This window comes from Rhinatrema bivittatum, chromosome 5 (genome assembly GCF_901001135.1).
Source record: "Rhinatrema bivittatum chromosome 5, aRhiBiv1.1, whole genome shotgun sequence".
In the NCBI taxonomy this organism is placed as follows: Eukaryota; Metazoa; Chordata; class Amphibia; order Gymnophiona; family Rhinatrematidae; genus Rhinatrema; species Rhinatrema bivittatum.
Window position 1 is genome coordinate 319,649,309 of NC_042619.1, and position 24,225 is coordinate 319,673,533.

A 24,225-nucleotide genomic window follows, 5' to 3' on the forward strand; every position below is an offset into this window, starting at 1 on the left:
CTGAATAGATTCAGAAGTACTGGTTTTTCAAGAGACTGTCAGAAAAAGAACATAAATAAAGGAGAAGATCAGTGGCCAAGCTGCTATATTGTTACATTGCAACATTTATTTTCAAATGGAAAAAACTATTTCAGACCCTAAAGGCCAGTTTATTATTCTGGCAGTTAAGTTAAATGGGGAACCCATGATTTTATCCTCTATATATGCACTAAGTGTAGCCACTCATTTTTTACTCAAATTGCTTCTCAGATAGCATCCCTTGGACCTGCCAAGATAATTTTGTGTTAGAGATCCCCAACTGGATAAACATTCTGCCACTGGAGTTGAGGTACTAAAGGCTTCATTTTCTCTGTGCTCAGCTGCAGCTGGTTGATGTATGGAGATTATTGAAATCTATGGAGAGAGATTTTACACACTTTTCCAGTTCATGTGACAAAATCTACTGGGTAAAGTCAAAATATCATCCCTCTTTTTGGCTATAAGTAGCTAATAATGTCTCCCTTAAGGATAGCCTATGCCCTTTCCCAAAAAAGAGTAGGATTGACCCTATGGGAGGCATTGTGAAATTCATAGTCGAGACACTTCTTTTCTAAAAGTTTGGGGAAATTCTTATCTCTATTTAACCAAGCTGGCATTTTCCACCCCATCCCTTCACAAAGTCTCTTTCCAAGGTACATGTTTCTGGAAAATGATCTGCGATGATTTATGCTTGAACCGTAACATCTGGAATTCTAGGGAAAAGCCATTCTGAAATTAGTATATAATCAATTCTAGATTTGGTTGCACAGAAAGGAATGTTGGGCCCTTACACAGACTCTGTGACTGAAAAGTGTAAGATAACACAACGCCTTTTAAATGATAAACTAGTCCTGCATGCTCCTTCCTCATTAAATTCATTAAGATGGAGAGGACAAGATGGCCGCCAAGTGAGAAACACGCTCAGAGCCTCTCTCTCCATTTACCTGTTTTCTGAATTACCTTTCTTTAAATGCCTCACACCAAGTGGAAAGCCAAGTTGAGGGAGAACATTACTGGTTCTCCCTCGTTTGACTTGCACCAATCCCGGATAGAGGTTTTTTTTTGCCATAACATTAGCTGAAGTCCCGGTTGCAATGACCATTGCGGAAGTTGCCCCTGCTGGCTAATGAGATCTCCCTTAGCCCGGGAGCACCGGCGACACCTTCTCCTTCCTTCCATGGAGCGTTGCTGCCGTCTGATATGTCTCCTGTCTCCCCAGAATTGAGTTAGGGAGTTTCGAGTTCATTGCATATGTCCACAGAGAAGGCAGGAAGTCTTGTTTCTCCTCCTGTTAGGGCAGTTTTGCATACCACTGAAGAGAATTCCCCTATATCAGGGTTTTTGGAACTGCTGCTTCTCTGCCTTCAGCCCCGATATCGCCCCTTCAGTTGGATTGGAGGAAGGTGTTTTTGTTAGTAGAGGCGATGCAGTGAACGTCCCGGCTAGTAAGTCTGGCCTCACCAGACTCCCTGTGATTATGTTAGAGGCTCTCTGGCAAGCTTTAGTGACTTTGGAAACCTCAATGTCATCTCTTACTAATGCTACTCTGGACACCAACAAATGAGTTGTTCTTAATACGAACTTGGTTTCTTCCCATGAGACTAAACTGACTGCCTTGGATATTCATGATTCTTCTTTGGAAAAAGTTCAGCAAAATTTGGTTCTTTCAGATCAGATATACTCTAAGAAGCTTGAAAATTCTTTGTGTGCCCTTAATTTGAGGGTATTAAACTTTCCTGTTATCAAGCTTATTTCCCCAGTAGATTTATTTAGAAATTAAACCTTAAAAATTCCTAATGCAGCGATGCCTCTGATTACCAAGGAATACTATTAGCCTCAAAGTGAACAAGCACCTGAAGGGAATCTGCCTCAGGATAATCTTCTGGATTTAATGGACATTCTTGAAAATTCCCAGTCTACTGAAATTTTGCATAGAGGCTCTATTGGTATCTTTTGCCTTTTCATCTGACCGTAACAATGTTCTCAGGTTTTTCTTTTGTAATCATTCCCTGTTATTCTATGGGGAGAAGATGTGGATATACCCTGATCTCACCAGAGTTACTCAACTTTGTAGAAAAAAAATTCCTCTCTAAGCATTCTGAAGTATTATTTATCTAAGGGGGGGGGGGGGGGTCAATTTGTTTTGAGATATCCATGTAAATATTCTGTAAGACATCTAGAAGTTAATTATATTTTCTATGAACCATCCCAACTGCAGTCGTTCTTGAATTTGCATCCTTAATAGTTATTCTCACCGTTCAGTTTATAAATGTGATACTGGCGGTATTCTCTCTCTATGCTTTTTTCTTAATTTCAAGTAATTATATATCTGCTTATTTTTCTTTGTCCCCTTCCCTTTTTCCTAATATAGTATGAGGATGCTTGTTTTTCTTTATCTTTTGTACCTTGTTTACATTATTTATTTTTTTAAATTGCATTCCTCATGTTACACCACAAGAAATTCTTGTTCAATTTGTATGCATAACAATAAAAATAAAAATTCACTGAATCAGATTCTTCCTTTAGGGGAACAAGACAGGTAAATTGTCAAGCAACTGGATCCATGTAGTGCAGGTCATGTCTTCAAAGGATATTTGTGAATGTTTTGGGGAATTTTACAATTTTCTATATTCTGCTGAAAGCCTAGATTGTGGGAAGATACATGACTTTCTAGCTACAAGTTACCTACCTTGCTTATTTACTCCGCAACTGGAGACTCTCAGTGTTCCCATCAGTCTTACTGAAATCATATCCATCTTCTCAGAGTTTCCCAATTTTAAATCTCCAGGACCCGTTAGTCTTACCTCAAATTTTTATAGATCTCTTAAATCTTATTTTGCAGAGAGTCTTGGAGCTGTATTTGAGGAGATGACAACTCTAGGCAGTATGCCGGAATCTCTACGTACGATTACTATAATGGTTCTTCCCAAACCAGGGCAGTATCCTATGTCTACTGGGTCATAAAAGCCCATATCCCTGTTAAATTTAGATATAAAAATATATTTCAAAGTATTGGTCAATCATTTTTAATTTATGTGGGCCAAGTTAATTTAGTCTGTGGGAGACAATCTAGCACTCACATTCAAAAGTTGTTTGTTTTCTTGGAGGAATGTAATCAGAATAAATATAAGGAATCACTGATTATTGGATTTGACACAGAGAAGGTCCATGATAGGGTCTTCTTAGAGGCTGCTTTAGAAAAATGTGGATTTAATGATCCTCTAGTCTTAAATATATTAATGTCTTGTACACTAATCCAGGAGCTGAAAGTGGATCAGATATATTCTAGTTACATAGAGTTCTGTCCCTTATTGCCTTAAAGATTAATTTTAAAAGCCCGGCGCATGCCAAAACTGAAAGATATGTGCACAAGTCGGGCCGGTGCGCACCAAGTGGATTTTAAAAGCCGCCCATATACACACATATGAAAAGTTCCAAAAAGGGGCAGGACATGGATGGGGTCTGGGTGGGACATAGACGTTTCTGGATTTCACACTGAAATCTGAGCGTAAAGACTTATGTGCACATGCGCACACCAGGGTCCTCTGCCATGTAACATTACTTCTGCTATGGATGATGTGCAAGTTATAAAATAAAGACAGACAGATCGGCAGGGTTTTAAGGGTCAGGGGAGGGCTTTGGAAGTCCTATTCCTTACCTGGGTGAACTGGGAACAAACCTGTAAAACAGGTAATAGTGTTGGCACGTATGTTTAAAGTCCCTCCACTTATGCGGTACAAGTGGCATTTGCACATGTCCACTTAAAATTGAATGCATGTGTGTGCGGTCAGGCATATATGCGCGTATGTTAAATGGCCGCGTCCCTGGTTGCAGGCTTATGAATGTGCACACATATGTGCTCACATGCCTGTTTAAAAGTTACCGCCTTAACCTTTATTCTGTCTCTGGAACCTTTGGTGATCTCCAATTGGAAGCCATATCTGGGGACGTCAGGACAGCCCTGTCCAACTTTGAAGGCTTTGATTTTTGCAGGCAATATCCTTATTTTCTTACTGGATGCTACTGTGAACCTAGGATGGGTGCTAAAACTATTTTAAGATTATGGGCAAGTTTTGGGTTATGAACTAAATCTGGACAAATCAGAAGCACTTGATATCTTGGAATCTGGGAAAGAGGGAGAGATGAAATACTTTTCTTTAAAATGGGCAGATGATTCATAAGGATCCTGCGAAATGGTATGTTTTAAATAAGAACATAAGAAATTGCCATGCTGGGTCAGACCAAGGGTCCATCAAGCCCAGCATCCTGTTTCCAACAGAGGCCAATCCAGGCCACAATAACCTGGCAATTACTCAAACCTCCTTTAGTTCAAGAATTTAGAAGCAGGATACAAAGTTGGTTGCATTTCCCTTTATCATTCACAAGGAGGATAGCATTAAAGATGATTTTGGTCCCTAAACTGTGTTATACATTGCAGATGTAAGGTTACGACATAAAGAATGTTGATTGCTCAAGCTTGTTTGTTCTAGGTTTATTTGGAAAGGGAAAAAGGCAAGGTTAAATCTTGTAAATCTATTGGTTTTGAAAGAGGAAGGCAGGCTAGGATCCCCTAACTTCAAATTTACAACATAGCAAGCCTGATGAGACTACTGAATGATTGGCTGTGGGACAAATTTTTTTTTCTGCCATTACCAGAAAAAGATACTTTATATCCCAAGGAGATACGATATGTATTTCAAGTGATTTGCCTTATTCTTTAGGTGTGTCCCTGCTGGTGAGGACTACGCAATCTTTTGAAGTTTCTTAGGAAAACATGTTTATGCTGGAATAAATCTTTTGATTGCCGTTGGTTGAGAATCCTGCATTTCCTCCAGGGGATCAATATAATGTATGTTGGAAACTGGCAGAGTTGGGTCATCATAACATTAGCGATTTTATTGATCTTAAAACTAAAACCGTTTACTCTCTTGAGTACTGTGAGTAGAAATTAGGTTTCGAGAACCACGAACACATGTACTATTTCCAAATCAAAACAGTTATAAACTTCGTACAGAGCAATATACATCAGATGCTTTCCAGAGATTGATGCATCTTTTCAGCAAGAGTAAATATATGTTATCTTCACTTTACAAATTTCTGCACGCTATTACGTCACACTGTATTAAAATCTTTGGCTGCTTCTTGAAATGGGGACCTGGGCATTAACATTACTGAGGATGAGATGTTACAAAATAATATCAAGATATATCAATCCACTGAATGGGTTCTCCTGAGAGAGCTGCAAATTAGAATTATGTAAAGAAGAATTTATTCTCCCTATTGGGCTTTCCGGGCAGGGAGGACTAATTCCGCACATCGTTTAAAGTGCCAATGTGAGACCGCATCCCTCTTCCATGATCTTTGGGAACGTGACGTGCTCCAATAATTTTGGCAAGAGATTTGGGATATTATATCTCGAAAGTCACTTTTCCCCCTTTGCGTATCTTGGGTATTATTTTGGATACTTTAGGCCTTGCCAAAAGTGAATGGATTTCCTTCTTAAATGTTGTTGGTTGGCTAAACAGTGTTTCTATTTAAATGATTGATGGGAGAAGCACCATGTAAAAATGTCTGGAAAGCTGAATTAATGGAACTCTAGCTGAAATTGAAACAGTAGACCTTAAACCTGACGGAGCACATCGGTTTGTTTAGATCTGCTTTTTGTCAAATGATCTCAAAGTAAAGCTTCAGAGGTTATGATGAGAGGAACTAGGTATGGGTTCAACCATTAAGCTTTCTGTTTCTATAGTCATTTGCTAACTGAAGTGCCAAACCATGTAGAGTCCATGTTTGCTTGTTCTTGAGGGTGAGGGAGGGGTTCTTGTTGATGTTGGCTGCTGTAAATCTTTAATATTCATTCTATGTGAGTATTATGAAAAATGAAATATTATTGAAAAAATAGGGGGGAAAAATCCTCAGGTAGCTCTGAAGGAAAGCTCATGGCACTAGGATCCCAGAACTAGCTCAGAGCTATTAGGAAAAGGAGGAACTAGTATGCAAAAAAAAAAATAAAAAAAATTCTGCATTTGTAATGTTTGATAGATGATACTTAACCATCCAAAATCTCCACAATAAAAATATAAGTAGAAAAAAAAGGAAAACATTGATAGCGTGCTCCAAAATAATATTTATGCAACTTATCATACATATTTCTTGATTAGAAAAGACCCTGGATTTACAAGCGAATTTTCAGAGTGAATGCCCCATGGAGTTTCCTTTTGAAAAAACTCAGAGCCAGAGGGGATGCAACTGCGTCAGAATTAAATCCCTGCACACACTTTACATCCCCTGCAGTAAAAGCAGACACATACTGGGAAACCTTTGGCCATTGAAGGGAAGGCAGTTTTCAGCCTGGAGAATGTATTTATTTATTTATTTATTTAAGTTTTTTTATATACCGGTATTCGTCGAGACATCGAGACTGTTTAGTTACCTGGGCAAATGTCTTTGAAAACTATTTCTGGCAGGCTAATCCTGTCCTCTTCATGCCATTTTAATATTTACAGAAACATAGATGGTCATAGATTAAGGGCCCTTGGTATATCCAGTTCTTACATCTTAAGTGCCCTCTTCGCCCTATCATTAAAATCTTCCATTGTACCTGGAGGGTGGCTAATGTAACACCAATATTTAAAAGGCGCCAGAGGCGATCCGGGAAACTACGGGTTAGCCTGACTTCAATGCCAAGAAAAATAGTGGAAAGTGTTCTAAACATTAAAATCACAGAATATATAGAAAGACATGGTTTAATGGAACAAAGTCAGCATGGCTTTACCCAAGGCAAGTCTTGCCTCACAAATCTGCTTCACTTTTTTGAAGGAGTTAATAAACATGTGGATAAAGGTGAACCGGTAGATGTAGTGTACTTGGATTTTCAGAAGGCATTTGACAAAGTTCCTCATGAGAGGCTTCTAGGAAAAGTAAAAAGTCATGGGATTGGTGGCGATGTCCTTTCGTGGATTACAAACTGGCTAAAAGACAGGAAACAGTATGATTACATGGACAATTTTCTCAGTGGAAGGGAGTGGGCAGTGGAGTGCCTCAGGGATCTGTATTGGGACCTGTACTTTTCAGTATGCAAAAACATCATGCCAGTTTACACAGAACTCAAAGGTTGATACATTGAACAGGGTAGTAGGAACTTGGAGGGGTATAACTTTTAAAAGGGGGATGGGGAAAGGACCACTTGAGGGGGGGGTATATATACAGAGCATTAATGGTGAATACATAAAGTGGAGAGCATTCACAGGAAATACGACGAGTAAGGTAATCAAATCTGCAGATGACACAAAATTACTCAGAGTAGTTAAATCACAAGCAGATTGTGATAAATTGCAGGAAGACCTTGTGAGACTGAAAAATTGGGCATCCAAATGGCAGATGAAATTTAAAGTGGATAAGTGCAAGGTGATGCATATAGAGAAAAATAACCCATGCTATAGTTACACAATGTTAGGTTCCATATTAGGAGCTACCATCCAAGAAAGAGATCTATGCATCATAGTGGATGCCTAGATCCAATTGAAATCATCGGTTCAGTGTGCTGTGTCAGTCAAAAAAGCAAACAGAATGTTGGGAATTATTAGAAAGGGAATGGTGAATAAAACGGAAAATGTCATAAATCCTCAGTATCGCTCCATGGTGAGACTGCACCTTGAATATTGTGTACAATTCTGGTCACCGCATCTTAAAAAGGATATAGTTGCGATGGAGAAGGTACAGAGATGGGCAACCAAAATGATAGAGAGGATGGAACAGCTCCCCTATGAGGAAAGACTAAAGAGGTTAGGACTTTTCAGCTTGGAGAAGAGACGGCTGAGGGGGGATATGATAGAGGTGTTTAAAATCATGAGAGGTCTAGAACGGATAAATGTGAATCGGTTATTTACTCTTTCGGATAATAGAAAGACTAGGGGCACTCCATGAAGTTAGCATTTATTTTATTTATTTATTTATTTAAACAGCTTTTAATATACCGGTGTTCGTGGGACACATCACGCCGGTTTACAATAGAACTTGAAAAAGGCGGAAAGTTACAATAAACAGGGCGAGGGTATGGGAGCAGGTGCGAAAAAGGGCGGGAGTGAGGGGGATAGGTAGGATGAAAGTATAGAAGCTGAGAAAGTAGAGGCGTAACTAAAGAAGGGTAGGGGGGTATTTATAGGGGAGATATTTACAGCAGCAAGGCTGCAGAGGTGAGAGAGTTTGGAACAGGTTGTACAATATAACTTATTTACAGCAGGTTATGCAATTATAACTTATTTACAGCAAGGAACACGATACAGTTGGCTTGTGGGGATACAATATATAGCATATTTACAGCAGGTGGTACATTGTCACTTGTGGCACATTTAAAACTAATTGGAGAAAGTTCTTTTTCACTCAACTCACAAACTCTGGAATTTGTTGCCAGGGGATGTGGTTAATGTAGTTAGTGTAGCTGGGTTTAAAAAAGGATTGGATAAGTTCTTGGAGGCGAAGTCCATTACCTGCTATTAAGTTCACGTAGAAAATAGCCGCTGCTATTACTAGCAGCAGTAACATGGGATAGACTTAGGGGTAGATTTTAAAAGGGTTACGTGCATAAGTTATGCGCGTAACCCTTTTAAAACCCCCCTGCACGCGCCGAGCCTATTTTGCATAGGCTTGGCAGCGTGCGCAAGCCCCAGGATGCTCGTAAGTCCCGGGGCTTCGCTAGGGGGCGTGTCAGGGGTCGGCGCGACGTTCGGGGCGTTCCGGGGGGCGTGCGCAAGTTACGCCTGCCAGAGGCAGATGTAACTTTGTCGACAAAGGTGGGGGGGGTGTAGATAGGGCTGGGGGGTGGGGAGGAGGCCGAAGGAAAGTTCCCTCCGAGGCCGCTCCAATTTCGGAGCGGCCTCGGAGGGAACGGGCAGTGAGCGGGGCTCGGCGCGCGTAAGTTGCACAAATGTGCACCCCCTTGTTCCCGCCGACCACGGATTTTATAAGATACGCATGGCGTACTTTTGTTTGCGCCTGGTGGGTGAACAAACGTAAGCGTGGGCGCTCTTTTAGAAAATCTACCCCTTAGTTTTTGGGAACTTGCCAGGTTCTTATGGCCTGGATTGGCCACTGTTGGAAGCAGGATGCTGGGCTTGATGGACCCTTGGTCTGACCCAGTATGGCATGTTCTTATTTTCTTAGTATCAACAGTATATGTAGAATACTCATAAAGACAATAGAGCAAAGAGCTTCAAGATTTTATCTTTAAATACTTTCATGTTTGCACACGAGTGCAAAACTTCAATTGGACAGTTTTCACTTTGTACATCATTCTGGGTGGTCAATATTTTTGATTGGAGAAATAGTCTAGCAAGGATTTAATTAAATAAAATAAATTGTATACTTCCCCAATGGAGTGAGGCACTGTAGAAATAACCCTGAAGGATTCCTGTGCATGTCTCTCAAAATTTCTCAGTGTACCAATTCCTAGTTTTTGTCTATTTTAAACAAGGAAAGAATCATGCACTTGTATGGACTTCCTCGTGGTTTTCAATTTACCCTATACTGAAGACCATGGTGGATCTCCCCCTGCCCCAAGCTTGAATCCGATCAGTGCACGGTATGGGAAGTTAGCACACCTCTGGATGGATAGACTGAACCAGCCTCTAAATGCTCTTTACAGGTCTTCAAAAGAATTTTAAAAAGTTAAAGAATCAGGTTTTAAAAATCATATTAAATAATAAATTAATGATTGTTCAAGAGTATTAATGTAGGTTGAGTCCCCAAAAATATAGAAAGAGTTACAGACAATAGACTCTCCCTTATAGGAAACAACAAATATAGGGGAAAAAAATGTAGAAGCCTGACCTTCAGTTCTAGAACAAGGTTAACACCTGCACCCTTTATCTCAGTTTACAGCCACCTGTCAGACCAGGACAAATGGTAAATTGCAGACATGTTTACAGAAGGGCCTGCTATGTCACCTGCACATCTTTCAGGATAAACCACCCTAAGGTTTTTATTTATTTATTTAACAGCTTCAGTATGCAAGTATAACTTGTAAATACCCTGCTCTGCAGAGGCCATCGCCATGTGCTCATTAGAATGAAGTAGCGTGGCTACCACATCAGTCCACATGGATATACGGAAATAGATCAATAGATGTACAATTAGTTGTCATTTAACAATACATCTGTGATTAGCTTTCAAGAGTTAATCCAATAATACTGCCTCTGTGTCCCCCAAACTGGAAAGCAAGAATGGTAGCAGTTCTTTATTCTCCAATTAGCATAGTCAATAATTTCCCAAGAATTGTTTCTCATCTATGGTCTTCACTGTAAGCCCTTTACAGATAAGAAATATGCAAGCATTTTGTACATTCTCATTTTGTTTTGTTTACACTGATAATATTTGACTGTGTCGCCTTTGTTTCCGTCAGGACTTTGTGCAATGAATATTAATAATAGATAAAAAAAAAAAAAAAGATGGACATGGTCATGTATACACAGGACTAGGGATGTGGAATAACTCAGTCGATCTCAAATTAGGTAGACAGCGGCCTACCTGGTTCAACTTCACCAATATCCGAGTTTGGGGAAATCACAAGTTGGTCTTGCTATAATAGAGTCATAAATCCACTGCAGACTTTGCTATCAGGTGGATGCATAGTGGATTTACATGAACCTACTGTAGATTTTCAATGCAGCTGGCATTATGTTATAAACCTTGGTTCACAAACCTTTTTTTTCTCCTTTTTTTTTTTTAAGAAGTCTATGCATCCCTACAGTTGATCCCTAAACCAGTATGTCAAGCTGGGGACCTGAAAGGGAAGCTGGGAATCTCCTGCAGTGATGTCCTATCCGACCGTCCCTAGCAAGGTGCTTACCAGCTCTGTTCCAGTTAGTGTAACACTTGTTTTGTAAAACAACATAACAAGAAGCCCCTCCGAACATATCACTGATCTTACAGAAAACACCTATGTGAAAACCTTCTCCATCCCCTTCCCCGCTGATTACGATGACATAACGACACTTCCTGCTTGATATTGTCACATGTTGAAATAAAGCAGCAATGGGGGGGGGGGGTGTCAATTACCACCTAATCTTAATGGGCAAGGTGAGTTTGTAGAAGGTGGACTACGAGAAGGAATGCAGTCAACTGGAATGTTCTTTTTCTCTTCTGGTTTTACTTAATCTGTCCTGGTTTGAAAACAAAAACAGCGACCAGCCTCAAGGATTCTTTGCAGCTGGGATAATAAACTGAGTAAATCCAGATTCTTCTCAGTTGATTTTAGCCGGATGGTTAGTTTTTATTGCAGGCCATAATTTATGGGCCCTTCTTATAAAAACACTGCTGGTAGGCTATAGACCAACGCCTTCTTTTATGTCGCGCAGACACACACATTCTTTAGTGAATTCTAGCCCTGCGAGAACAAGGTCAGTTTTACTTGTGTAATTTCTTGCGGAAACTCTTTTTACTCTCTCCCTAAAGCAACACTAAAAAAGCACTTTTTTAAAAACCTCAGTTTAATTAATTAACTTTACTTTGCACTTTAACTGTAGAGTTACATTTTAGGAGATTTGTTCATATTTTCAATATTTTTCTAATTTATGCTGAGAAATACAGTAGAAAGTCAACGAAAAAACATATAAAGTTATACGTTTTTACTGGACTAACATTACATGCCTTGACTTGCGTTAACGAGTTACACTCCCTTCATCAGGTCAGAACAAAAGCTAAATTTATAAATCTTTAATGGGGGGGAGTGGTCCATGTTATGTGGAAAATCAAAACATTTTTGAAATTTGCAAGTTCTCTCAAATTCTTTGCTTCTGAATGTATCCATACAGTAAATTATCTCCCAGTTCGCAAAATGGGAGAAAAACATATAATTTTTAAACTAAAAGGAGTTGTGAAATTATTCTTGAAAAAGTAATGGTTGCATAATCAAGGTATTATTGCTCTGATTGCAATCTGGAGTTGGGAAGTAGATTAGGCCAGAAGGCTCAATTAAGTTCTTACCTGCTAATTCTCTTTCCTTGAGTCCTGCCAGACCAGTTCAGACAAGTGCAATATGTCCTCCAGCTGATAGATGGAGATAGAGACAAAAGCTCACAGCTGACTTTCATTCCCCTTAAAAGGGTCTGGTGCTGCTCTCATCTCTTCAGTATCCAATGCCAAAGGTAAAACCACAGACGGCAATTGTCAGGTTTTGGTTATAATGTGATTTGGAAACCCAAACTGATACCATCACAAAGTTCATACCCTGGTTACTAACCCAGGAACAAGAATCCCTACATCAAACTCACAATTATGCCAGCTGCTGAAATTCAGCGTGGACAGCAACATACTTGCTGTTAAGGTTCCCCTGAAAAACAAAAGAAGATATTACCCAAAAACAATTTCAGTAATGAAGAAAGAAATAGTAAGGGACTGAGCATCACATCCACTCTTCTCTCCCTGGGCTGCATTTCCTTGATGGGAAAAAGGCACTCCTTTCACTAATCTCTATAAGTATGTGTGTATCTCCCACCTGAGATTGGTACTGCATAGGTTACTCCCACTTGTCTGGGCTGGTTTAGTTAGGTTCTTACCTGCTAGATGTCTTTCCTTGAATCCTGAGCCATATTTTTAAAACCAGGTTGGCTCTGGACTGGTCTGTCAGGTTCTTACCTGCTGATTGTCCTAACTGAACCAGTCCAGACAAGTGGGACTTACCTATGCAGTACCAATCTCAGGTGGGATTAATCAAAACTAACAATAGCTTTCAGTGGTTTTAGCTTTGGAATTGGATACTAAAGAGCTGAAGGCAGCACCAGACCCTTATAGGGAGGATGAAAGTCAAATCTGAGCTTTTGACTCTGCCTCATCTGTGGCCAAGGGACATAACCCACTTGTCTGGGTTGATCTGCAGGACAAAAAGGAAAAACTGTTTATTGTTTGCTTCATATACTAGTTTTAGCCTCCATTACTCTCCTGTCTCTTCGCGCAGTACAGTCAAAGTAATTTTATTTGCAGATTGCCATGAATTCTGCAATTAGGGTGATTCTGCAACTACAGAATCATAACCAATTTTCAGCAAAATTATCTACCAACTTTAACAGCAATACATTTGTCTTTCTTGCATATGAATGGGCTCTGCGATCTAGACAACACCAGATTTCTTCATGTGATGAGGATAACATGGTAAGGTGACGTCATTAAATGTGGTGTAGCTTTCAAGTGACCTTTATAAACAACATATAATTTACTACCAGAAATATGTTAACATTCTGTTGCAAAACTCTTCCTGTTGCGGAATGCTAGGTCATCTGCTTTTTTCTCATTTTGTTGCTAATTTTGGGATTGTGGACTGCAGGATTGACTCTAAGGATTGCTCCAGTCTGAACCTACTGGAGCAGGCTCTCCCCTCCCCTGTCCTGGTTGATGAGTGGGGGGGAGGGGGTACAAAAGGGTTGGCAGAGGGTATGAAGAGTGACAAATCGGAGTGGGAGGTTCTGCCCCTGTTTCCTCTTGTCATAGAGTTGATAGGTAGCTTCTGCAGAGCGTGCTGCCAAAACTGGACCACTGGCCTCAGGAGAAAGAAATAACACTGGGCGTGCATGTTATAAAATCTGATGGCCGCGAGCACATTCACGCTGGATTTTAAAATCCACATGCGCATGTGTGGGTGGTGCACGGGGAGGGGGGGGGGGGATTTTCTCTAAATATACGTGGTGACGCAATTGGGCCTCCCCCAGGTCCCTCCCAGTCCACTCCAATTGAGGGGTTACCACCTAACTCCCTAACCTTCCTTCCCCTTCCCCTCTCCACCCCATCCGCTAACACCTACCTAGCTACCCAAATTTTTTTTTTTTTTTCTACTTACTGCTCCTCTGTTGCAGAAACAAGGTACGTGCGCTGGCCGGCTGCCAGTGCACGCTTCCCTGGGACAGTGTACAATGGCGCTGTCCTGGCTCGCCCCTCCTGTCCCACCCAGACCCCGCCCCCTGTTCCACCCCCCTGGAGAGGCCTGGCTCTTGTGTGCGTAGCGGGATTTACATGTGTGGCTGGTCCTGTTTTAAAATGTGCACGGTGCGCAAGGCTCAGCCACACACGAAAACCCCGTATTTTATGCGCACAGGCCTTTGAAAATGTGGGCAATTGTGTGCAAAGCTACTCCATTGTCTCAAGTCCCTCCCCAAGGATGGCCCTGGTGGACCAGCTGCCCATCTAATCCATGTTATTTTTCATCTAAATCTCTACTCCTATTAAGGATATAAATATAATTTAAAAGTTAACCATTTACATGACAAAAATGTAAATGGTTATCCATTTAAATGAGGGGATACAAGGGGAAGCAGCATTTTTTTTTAGCTGACAGGGAGCCCTGTATAGGAGGACAGCGTGATGTCAGCTGGACTTGGAATACGCAAGCAGGAAACCTGACTCACTACCCCTGTCATGGCAGCAGGTAAGGACAGACTATTATTATTATTATGTTACCATTTAACATCCCTAACTGCTAAAAGCTGGTATATCAATCTTTATAGTACATAACCGGTCATATTGTTATAGAAGTAGAAACTGAGAGCATGATAAAGTCGGAAAGATAATCTAGCCTGCCCATTTTCCCTACCTACTGCAATGTCACAGACCCTAACTCTGTCTTTGACCTTATCCACGCACCCTATTCAAGCAAACTCTACCACTAAGAAGGGTCTTCTGTTCTTGTCCCACTGCCTTTTTGAATTTCATTACCATTTCTGCCCCTACCATCTCCACCGGAAAGCTGTTCCTTGCCTCCACCACACTTTCTGCCAAAAAATATTCCCTCCTGTAAGGCCAACCCCAGTCCAATCTGATTCCAGAGAACGAACCCCTTTCTTAGAAGTAGGAAAATTCTAGGGAAAAAAAGGCACCAGCTGTTCTGTGCTATTATAGTAAGGACAATCGACCTACTTTCCATTTCTATGAATTTTGCAGTGAACAAGGGGGACTGTAGGTTTATGCTGCGTTTGATGTCAAAACATATGAAATTCTTGACTGGAATGCACAAACATAATCTGCTTATTATGGATACACCACCTCCTTATTTCTCATCACAGCTACACAACAACTTTATAAAGATTGAACTTTATCGGGCCAGGCACAGATACATCTTTATTGGATCATAAGATACAGGGCCAAACAAACAAAGCAAGTCTGCTTACCTGTAAACCTGTAGGTAGCACAATGAATTAGCCATAACAAGTGGCTGATGTCATCCGATGGCATTGCCAGGGCTCATTAAAGACTTTACTGAAATTGCATGAGCGTTCCTGCATGTGCAAGCATTCTCATGAGCCCCTCAGTCTCTTCCAGAGCTTAAGCGATATGGGCGTCTCACCAGGGAGGCAGGTGGGAATTAAGTATAGCTAATTCATCCTACTGTTTATGAAGAACCTTATTTACAGATATGCAAACTTGCTTTCTCTTATCGACAAGCAGGCAAGATTAGCCAGAAACATGTGGGACGATCAAAGCTAAGGGCTGTAAATGGAGCAATTACTGAAAGAGAACCTGGCCCACCAAATGGAGAGCAGACTACTGGGTGAACAGACTGCACAGAACAGCTTGTCTGAAATTACTGTCTCCTCAGGACCTGCTGTCCAGTCAGTGGTGGGATGTGAAGGTGTGAACAGACAACCCAGTAGCAGCTTTGCAATGTCTTCAATGGAAGTGGGCCAGAGAAATCACCATGTTTTTTACTCAATGAGTCTTGACAGAGACTGTAAATTGTATGCCAGTGAGGACAGTATACTAGGCGTGGCCAACTCCAGTCCTCAAGAGCCACAAACAAGATGGGTTTTCAGGTTACCCGCAATGAATAAGCATAAGATAGATTTGCATATAATGAGGCCGTGCATGCATATCTCTCTCATGCATATTCATTGTGGATATCTTGAAAGCCAGGCCTGTTTGTGGCTCTTGAGGAATGGAGTTGGCCACCCTTGTATTATTTGATATGCTAGCCAATTTGACAGAGTTCAATTAGCAATTGTTTTCCCCCAATTTATTGGAATCAAAGTACACAAACAGTTGAGATGCTTGACAGTGAGGTTGAGTCCTCTTTGGGTGATATGCCAGGGCTCTCTTACCAGTGAAGAGTATTTCCTTCGTGTGCATGCGGCCCTGGAAAGAATAGTTTAATTAGTCACATTATAGTTTGACTAACGTGGAACACAGATACCCTTTTCAGAAGGAATGGGGTTAGTTGCAGAACCACCCTATTATAAAAAAAAAAACCTGATGGTATGGTGAATATAAACCCATAGCCTATATACAGCTTGCTTACTCTGTATGCAGAAGTGAAGGCCATGAGAAACATTATTTTCAAGTCTGCTGTTGAGAGGTTTGAAAGAAGGTTTCATGAGTTGAGCTAGGATTCCACTGAGGAACCAAAGTTTACTATAAGTCTTGGGATGTCACTGTCCTTTCATGAATTTTGATACCGCAAAGTGGAGAGAGATCTGAGCTCCATCCACCTGCTAGTGATAGGCAATGGTCCAAGATGAACCTTGACTGAAGAGGTGCTAAGACTTGAGGATAAGAAGAACAGATACTTAAAATTTCTAGGGCCACAGGGGAAGGGATCAAGTTGGTTGGTCCCACACCACATCAAGAGTTTCTTTCATTAGAAACTGTAATATGCTACAATGCAGTTTTTAAACAATGCTAATCAATGGAAATGGTTAGTAAGCATATATATCCTGAAGCAAAGACCCAATAAAAAGACTCAGAGTGAACAAAAACAAAACATAATGTCCCCACTGATTAGCTTAAGAAACAAAAAAATCTACCTCCAGGCAATCAAAAAACCAGAGTGAAAGAATGAGTATCATATGTGGGATAAGTTATGCCAGGAAATTAAGATCTTTTCGAAACCAAAAGCCTGAAGCTTAAGCTAACTAAGAAAGCATGCAGAATGTAACTAGGATTGTAAGATATCAGTTACAAGCATCAAGTAAAGGGGAATGCTAGCAAACTCTACAACTACTCCAGACACAGATGGAAATTAAAAATGAAGGCAACTGCTTAAACATGCAGAAAGTTTCAAAGTAAAAATTAATTTCCAGGACAATGAGAAGGGGAGCTGGGGGGACCACGCAGAATTAGCCAATACACATATCAGCCCTGGAGTGTGCTAGTTCTATCTTCAAGGCTTATTGAAAGACACCAGATATTTCAGGAAGGAAGGAAGGTGGAGAGTGAGGAAAAACATATGAATAGTTCTGCGTTACTGTCCACGATATGTGCAGAAGACAGGTAGGGAATTCTTTTTCTCGTGGCAGCGTTATGCACAATTTTAGAGAAACTAGGGCTAGGTGGTTTATCATACATTCAGGATATGCAACTTAAATTATAAAATCCTTTATGACGTGATCTTAAGTAGGCAGTAGATCTGTTCTGTATTACAGAAATGTGGTTGAACCATTTGGAATGGATATTGCTCTCATAAATCTGCCCTTTGTGTTTTTCTATTGTATATCAACCTATGATTAGAAGATATGGTGGTGGGATATTACGATTATTTACCTCTCTCTGCCTGCTCTCTGCACTGCTCAACAAGCCGAGGAGTTGTGGAACCATTTGTCTGATGAGGTTGACTTTTTTGACTGGGTAACCAAGGAATTGGATCAAGGAAGAGCGCTCGATGTCATCTACTTGGATTTCAGCAAAGCTTTTGATACGGTTCCGCACAGGAGACTGGTGAATAAAATGAGAAGCTTAGGAGTGAGGGCCGAGGTGGTGACCTGGATTGCAAATTGGTTGACGGACAGAAGACAATGTGTGATGGTAAACGGAACTTTCTCTGAAGAGAGAGCGGTTTTAAGTGGTGTACCGCAAGGATCGGTTTTGGGACCAGTCCTGTTCAATATCTTTGTGAGCGACATTGCGGACGGGATAGAAGGTAAGGTTTGTCTTTTTGCGGATGACACTAAGATCTGCAACAGAGTGGACACGCCGAAAGGAGTGGAGAGAATGAGACGGGATTTAAGGAAACTGGAAGAGTGGTCGAAGATATGGCAGCTGAGATTCAATGCCAAGAAGTGCAAAGTCATGCATATGGGGAGTGGAAATCCGAATGAACTGTATTCGATGGGGGGGGAAAGGCTGATGTGCACGGAGCAGGAGAGGGACCTTGGGGTGATAGTGTCTAATGATATGAAGTCTGCGAAACAATGTGACAAGGCGATAGCAAAAGCCAGAAGAATGCTGGGCTGCATAGAGAAAGGAATATCGAGTAAGAAAAGGAAAGTGATTATTCCCTTGTACAGGTCCTTGGTGAGGCCTCACCTGGAGTACTGTGTTCAGTTCTGGAGACCGTATCTACAAAGAGACAAAGACAAGATGGAAGCGGTACAGAGAAGGGCGACCAAGAAGGTGGAGGATCTTCATCGGATGACGTACGAGGAGAGATTGAAGAATCTAAATATGGACACCCTGGAGGAAAGGAGGAGCAGGGGTGATATGATTCAGACTTTCAGATACATGAAAAACTTTAATGATCCAAAGACAACGACAAACCTTTTCAGACGGAAAAAAAATCTGCAGAACCAGAGGTCACGAGCTGAGGCTCCGGGGAGGAAGACTAAGAACCAATGTCAGAAGTATTTCTTCACGGAAAGGGTGGTGGATGCCTGGAATGCCCTTCCGGAGGAAGTGGTGAAGTCTAAAACTGTGAAAGACTTCAAAGGGGCGTGGGATAAACACTGTGGATCCATCAAGTCTAGTGGGCCGTAAATATAGAGGAGGTGGTAAAACACTGCACAGAGCGGCAGTAGCCACAGAGGCATTCACGGAGCGGGATGCCAGTGGCCAGTAGGTTGTTCCACCTTCAGGCAGCAAAATACTGCACGGAGCGGCAGTAGCCACAGAGGCATTCACGGAGCGGGATGCCAGTGGTTGTGTTCCACCTTCACGGAGCGGAAGGTTGGAGGGCTGCCATCTCCAAAAAAACAAACAACAAAACAGAGGTGGGTAAGAGTATGGGGCAGGGGTGTGGCCGTTTATTGCGGCAGTTGCTACCCCTGATTGAGCTGGATGTTCATTGGGATGCGGATACGGCACTGCTCTCTGCATTGGTGGAGGGTGGAAGGGAATTGGGGCCGGGAGTGGTGCTGGAAGCCAATAGTGACGGGGGAGGGGGAGAAAAAAGGGGGGGGGAAATTAAAAAAAAAAAAAAAAGGATAAACTGTGTAGCTTGCTGGGCAGACTGGATGGGCCGTTTGGTCTTCTTCTGCCGTCATTTCTATGTTTCTATGTAACATAGAAAGATTATGTTCAATTCTGTAAACAGTTTAAGGACTGGATTTTTGAACAAGCTTTTAAAATATATCTTGATATAAGCTTTTTATAACTTGCTGAGTTTTAGTGGCTATACTGGCCTCTTATGATTTTTATGATTATTTTTTTCTTTTTTATTATTGCTTGATAGAGATTTGCTTTGATGTTTTTCAAAAGGCAAAAAATTAGGTATGGATACTGCAGATACCTGCAACCTCGAGCAAACTAAATGCATCATCAAGCAAACTAAGGGGTTCATTTTCTAACGGGATCACACACGAAAAGGGACTTTTCGCATGCAATACCTAGATTGGTGCGGAGTCGGGGCAGCGTCAGCACCAGGGGTGGATGCGGCGGAAACATCGCTGGCGGCGAAAAGGTACGAACCCTTATCGCCACCAGTAACCTTTCACGGTGGCGCTATTGGTTTGTGAAAGCCGGCATCGATAACACAGAGGTGGTGCGATCGCTGCCGGCTTTCACAGGCCCTCCCCCTGCTTCGCCCCCCAGTACCGCGCGATTCTCAAAGGCCTGCGATTTTAGAAAATCCAGGCCTAACGTGGTTCCACTTTTAAGTTCTGAAATATATCAAAGATGTTGCTAATCTCTTGGCGACTGATGTGTTATATGCCCAAGGGCTATCAGATGGGTTTGCTGGCATCTGTAGGTTAACCAATATAGTGTTTCAAGTTGTTACAACTAATTGGGGTGACGTTTTCAACTCACTGGAAAAGGGTAAACAGTGGAGTGCCTCAGGAATCTGTACTTTGCCTGGTGCTTTTCAACATATATATATATATATATATATATCTATATAAATAAAAATGTTAAATAGTTTGGACAAAATCGCTAATCTCAGAAACCACTGAACAGATTGCTTTCAAATTTGGACACAACCTTCATTTCGCATACAGGAAGGTTCTTCTGTACTTACATTACAGATATGTCACACCTGTGACAGGTAAAATAGGTTTAAAGATTTTTTCCAGAAAACAGCGACATCTGCTGGACGCAAGCGCCATCTGTTACACCTTACACTAACACACTACACTAACACCTTACACTACACCTTACACTAACACACTAACACCTTACACTAACACACTAGGGGGCACTCCATGAAGTTAGCATGGGGCACATTTAAAACTAATCGGAGAAAGTTCTTTTTTACTCAACGCACAATTAAACTCTGGAATTTGTTGCCGGAGGATGTTGTTAGTGCAGTTAGTATAGCTGTGTTTAAAAAAGGATTGGATAAGTTCTTGGAGGAGAAGTCCATTACCTGCTATTAAGTTCACTTAGAGAATAGCCACTGCCATTAGCAATGGTTATATGGAATAGACTTAGTTTTTGGGTACTTGCCAGGTTCTTATGGCCTGGATTGGCCACTGTTGGAAACAGGATGCTGGGCTTGATGGACCCTTGGTCTGACCCAGTATGGCATTTTCTTATGTTCTTATTAGAAGGACTAAGGGGCATTCATGAAGTTAGAAAGTAGCACATTTAAGACTAATCAGAGAAAATTCTTTTTCACTCAATGCAGAATTAAGCTCTGGAATTTGTTGCCAGAAGATGTGGTTAGTGCAGTTAGTGTAGCTGGGTTCAAAAAAGGTTTGGATATGTTCTTGGAGAAGCCCATTAACTGCTATTAATCAAGTTTACTTAGGGAATAGCCACTACTATTAATTGCATCAGTAGCATGGGTTCTTCTTGGTGTTTGGATAATTGCCAGGTTCTTGTGGCTTGGTTTGGCCTCTGTTGGAAACAGGATACTGGGCTTGATGGACCCTTGGTCTGACCCAGCATGGCAATTTCTTATGTAAGAAATTTTTATCGATAAACTGCCAACGTTTACTTTGATATGATGAAATTGACTAATAAGCATCCTTTGTTAGACTTCTGTTTACTTATATTCCCTTGAGAAAGCCAGGCTGTGGTGAAACGAATATCCTTTGTCAGGGATTTAACTATTTTATATACACGAGTGGGAGAGTCATTTTGTTGAAATATTGAGTCTTTGCAGTTCATGCAGTTTGCTGACATATTCTAAATGGGCACTCATTTTAAGGTTTTGCGAATCAAAAGTAATCCATACCTCCTGAACCTATGCTGTTATATAGATATAAACTTTTTTTGAAAAGTGTTTTTTCCAGTTTTTCCCATCGTGATTACAAATGATAATACTGCCATTTGCAGGATGATGTTAATGAGTCATTTTCATGCCCTTAAATTCTGTAGTACACAGTGAAGTTTATTGATAATCTGTAGGGGGTATTCTCCCATTTGTTTGTTTAAATGTTACTGCTCCAGTAAAATCCTACTCAATACGTGAAATGAAGATTTCTCCTTGGTATTGTGATACGTGCATATTGAAACCCACTGGCTGATGGTTGGAGAGAGAGTGCAAATCAGAATCAGATTTGGATAAGGTGTGCTGTATAGGTCACACAAAAAGGTAGATGGCTGCAATTGAGGCCGCCATTAAAAAGTTATTTTTCTTTAAATATTTGATCAGGCCAGAAATTTCTAGTTTCTTGTTTTTTTATATACCGTTGCATCAGTAAAAAACCTTCACCATGGTTTACAATAAAATAACATGGAAGCAAAGAAAATACAATCATTCATTAAAAAAACACATAAATAATTATAAATAGAACAGCTCTAAGGAGTTACATCAAGTAGGGTTCAGTTCTTCAGCTCCTGCCTCCCCACATCCAGCAACCAAATATTTTTCAGTCAGCAACTGACTGATAAATTTTGACTTCTTTGCAAACAAAATTAACCAAATCCATGAGTATCACAAGAATGGTCAGCAGGGGAAGTCAACTGCTATGGCCAATATGCCAATTGTACAACCGTAATTAGCAAGTTTCAGTTGCTTGAATCTGGAGATATTAAAAAAAACAAAAACTTGCTTTTATGAAGCCCACCACTTATCTCTAGACCCTTGTCCATCATGGCTGATTAAATTAGCAGGTGGTGGATTGTTCGACTGGCTTAAATCACTTAGTGAATACTTTCTTGAGCTCAGGGATTATGTCAACCTCTTTAGAGAGCCATGATTCACCCCATTTTGAAGATATCTTCCTTAGATCAGGACAACTATGAAAACCTTCAGACCAATTTCTAATCTCCCATTGTTACATAAAATAATAGAATGGGTGGTGGCTGGTCAACTGCAATGTTTCTTAGAAAGGTCAGACCTGCCAGACCCTTTTCAGTCTGATTCTGGAAGAGGCATAGTACTGAGACAGCTTTAGTCATTTTGGTAGATTATCTATGCTAAATTTTAGATGAGGTAGGCTCTTCTTTAATAATCCAGTTACTCTCAGCAGCATTCAATTCTCTTGGTTATACTTTTCTATTGGAAAGATCAAATATGACTTTAGAAAATACTATTATAAAACAATTTAGTTCTTTAAACACAAAATAGTAATGGCGGTGACCTGACAAATGATGAGGTTACTAAACCAATGTTTATAAACAATTGCAAGCTGGATGAAGGAATACTAACTTAAATTAAACCCCAATAAGACAGATATTTGGGTGAGAAATTCAGGAATATGTGAGTTAGCTATGGTAGTCGAGTATGATGAACTTTGGACGACAGTGAAATCCAAAGTGCATAACTTGGGAGTTACATTCAACTCTGGTTGAAAATTGTACACACATTGAGCGGTATCAAAAAATTATTTTGCTAAGCTTAGACTAGTGCATCAATTTCACTCTTATCTAGAAAAGTTGGACCTGGAATTAGTAAATCATGCTTTAGTTATTTCACACTTGGACTATACTGCTAATGCCCTTTAAGTGAGTCTGCATGATAAGAAAATAAACAAACGTTACAAAATACAGCTGCCAGAGAGTCCTGTATTCTCGAGTCTGTTTTAATACTCTTGTCTTCTGGGCCTTGAAATGGGTCAGTCTGTTTTAGTTAAAGAATAACTTGCAATGGTATGTGCTGACCTTAGCATTAAATCTGCCCAAGAGCTTTTCTGTATACCCCTGTTGTCTGCTATATATCTGGCAAGGAATAGGGGTACAGCTTTTTCGTGTCCTGAACCCCTGCTACAGAGTGACCTTCCTAGGGAAGCATATTTAGAAACAGATTACTTGCTCTTTAGAGGCTTAATTAAAACTTAGCTTTTTTAGACTGGTTTATGAGGCCTAGGCAGCTCACTGAGATGTGGCTCTTAATTGGCTTTGAGTTTTTAGTCAGTTTTGGATATCCAGTCCTGTTTTAGCCAATTATGGAAATGGTTCTTTGCTAGGATTTTAGATAAAGTTTTATGATTGTTTTTAGGTAGTTTAATGCTAAGGGTCTTTGATTTTGTATTGTTTCATTAGTTTTATATTATCTGTTTATTGCCAATGTATGTGTCTATTTTCAGTTTGCTATTTCATTCTTGACTGCTTTATGTGTTTTTTGCTGTACGTATTTAAGCAAGATGTTGCAACACAATCCTAAATTTATGCAGTAAAAATTAAGTTAATTTTCATAGTGGACTTACACACATAAGCCCACTTTAAACATTACCTCCCCAAATTTACCACCATAAACCTACACCTATTTGGCATGCATGCATTATTTTGAAAATGCATGCATAAGTGCCTTATAAAAGTTTTCACACACTTGTACACTTTTCACACTCTGCTGTTTAAACAAATACAAATCAACATGCATTAAAGTAGGAGTTTGATTCACTAATGTACTTTGCAAAGTGGATTGGGGCAATTTTTGCCCATTCTTCTTAGGAGAAGAGCCCAAGCTTTTTTAAGTTGGTAGGCACAACTCTGGCTCAGTCCAGGGAAACATGTGCATATATGATGTGCAAATGTAAGTTTACCCACATAGGAGGCAGACAACTTTGTAAAAGGCCATTTCTGCATGTAAAACATTGTTTTATCCACAGAAGTCCCTTTCAAAATGATCGTCGT

At 40.6% G+C, this 24,225-nt stretch overlaps 1 protein-coding gene across 4 annotated transcripts in view; it reads right to left on the reverse strand.

Annotated features, from left to right (window-relative positions):
* SHROOM2 (shroom family member 2) overlaps window positions 1-24,225 on the reverse strand; it is a 359,555-nt gene that overhangs the window by 241,289 nt on the left and 94,041 nt on the right. The window contains exon 1 of one of the 4 annotated variants that reach the window (XM_029604364.1): window positions 12,288-12,306. The exons of the other annotated variants lie outside the window; for them this stretch is intronic. The gene's annotated coding sequence lies outside the window, so the exon portion shown is untranslated. Of the gene's footprint in view, window positions 1-12,287; window positions 12,307-24,225 lie in introns of those variants that run through there. 4 annotated transcript variants of the gene reach the window in all.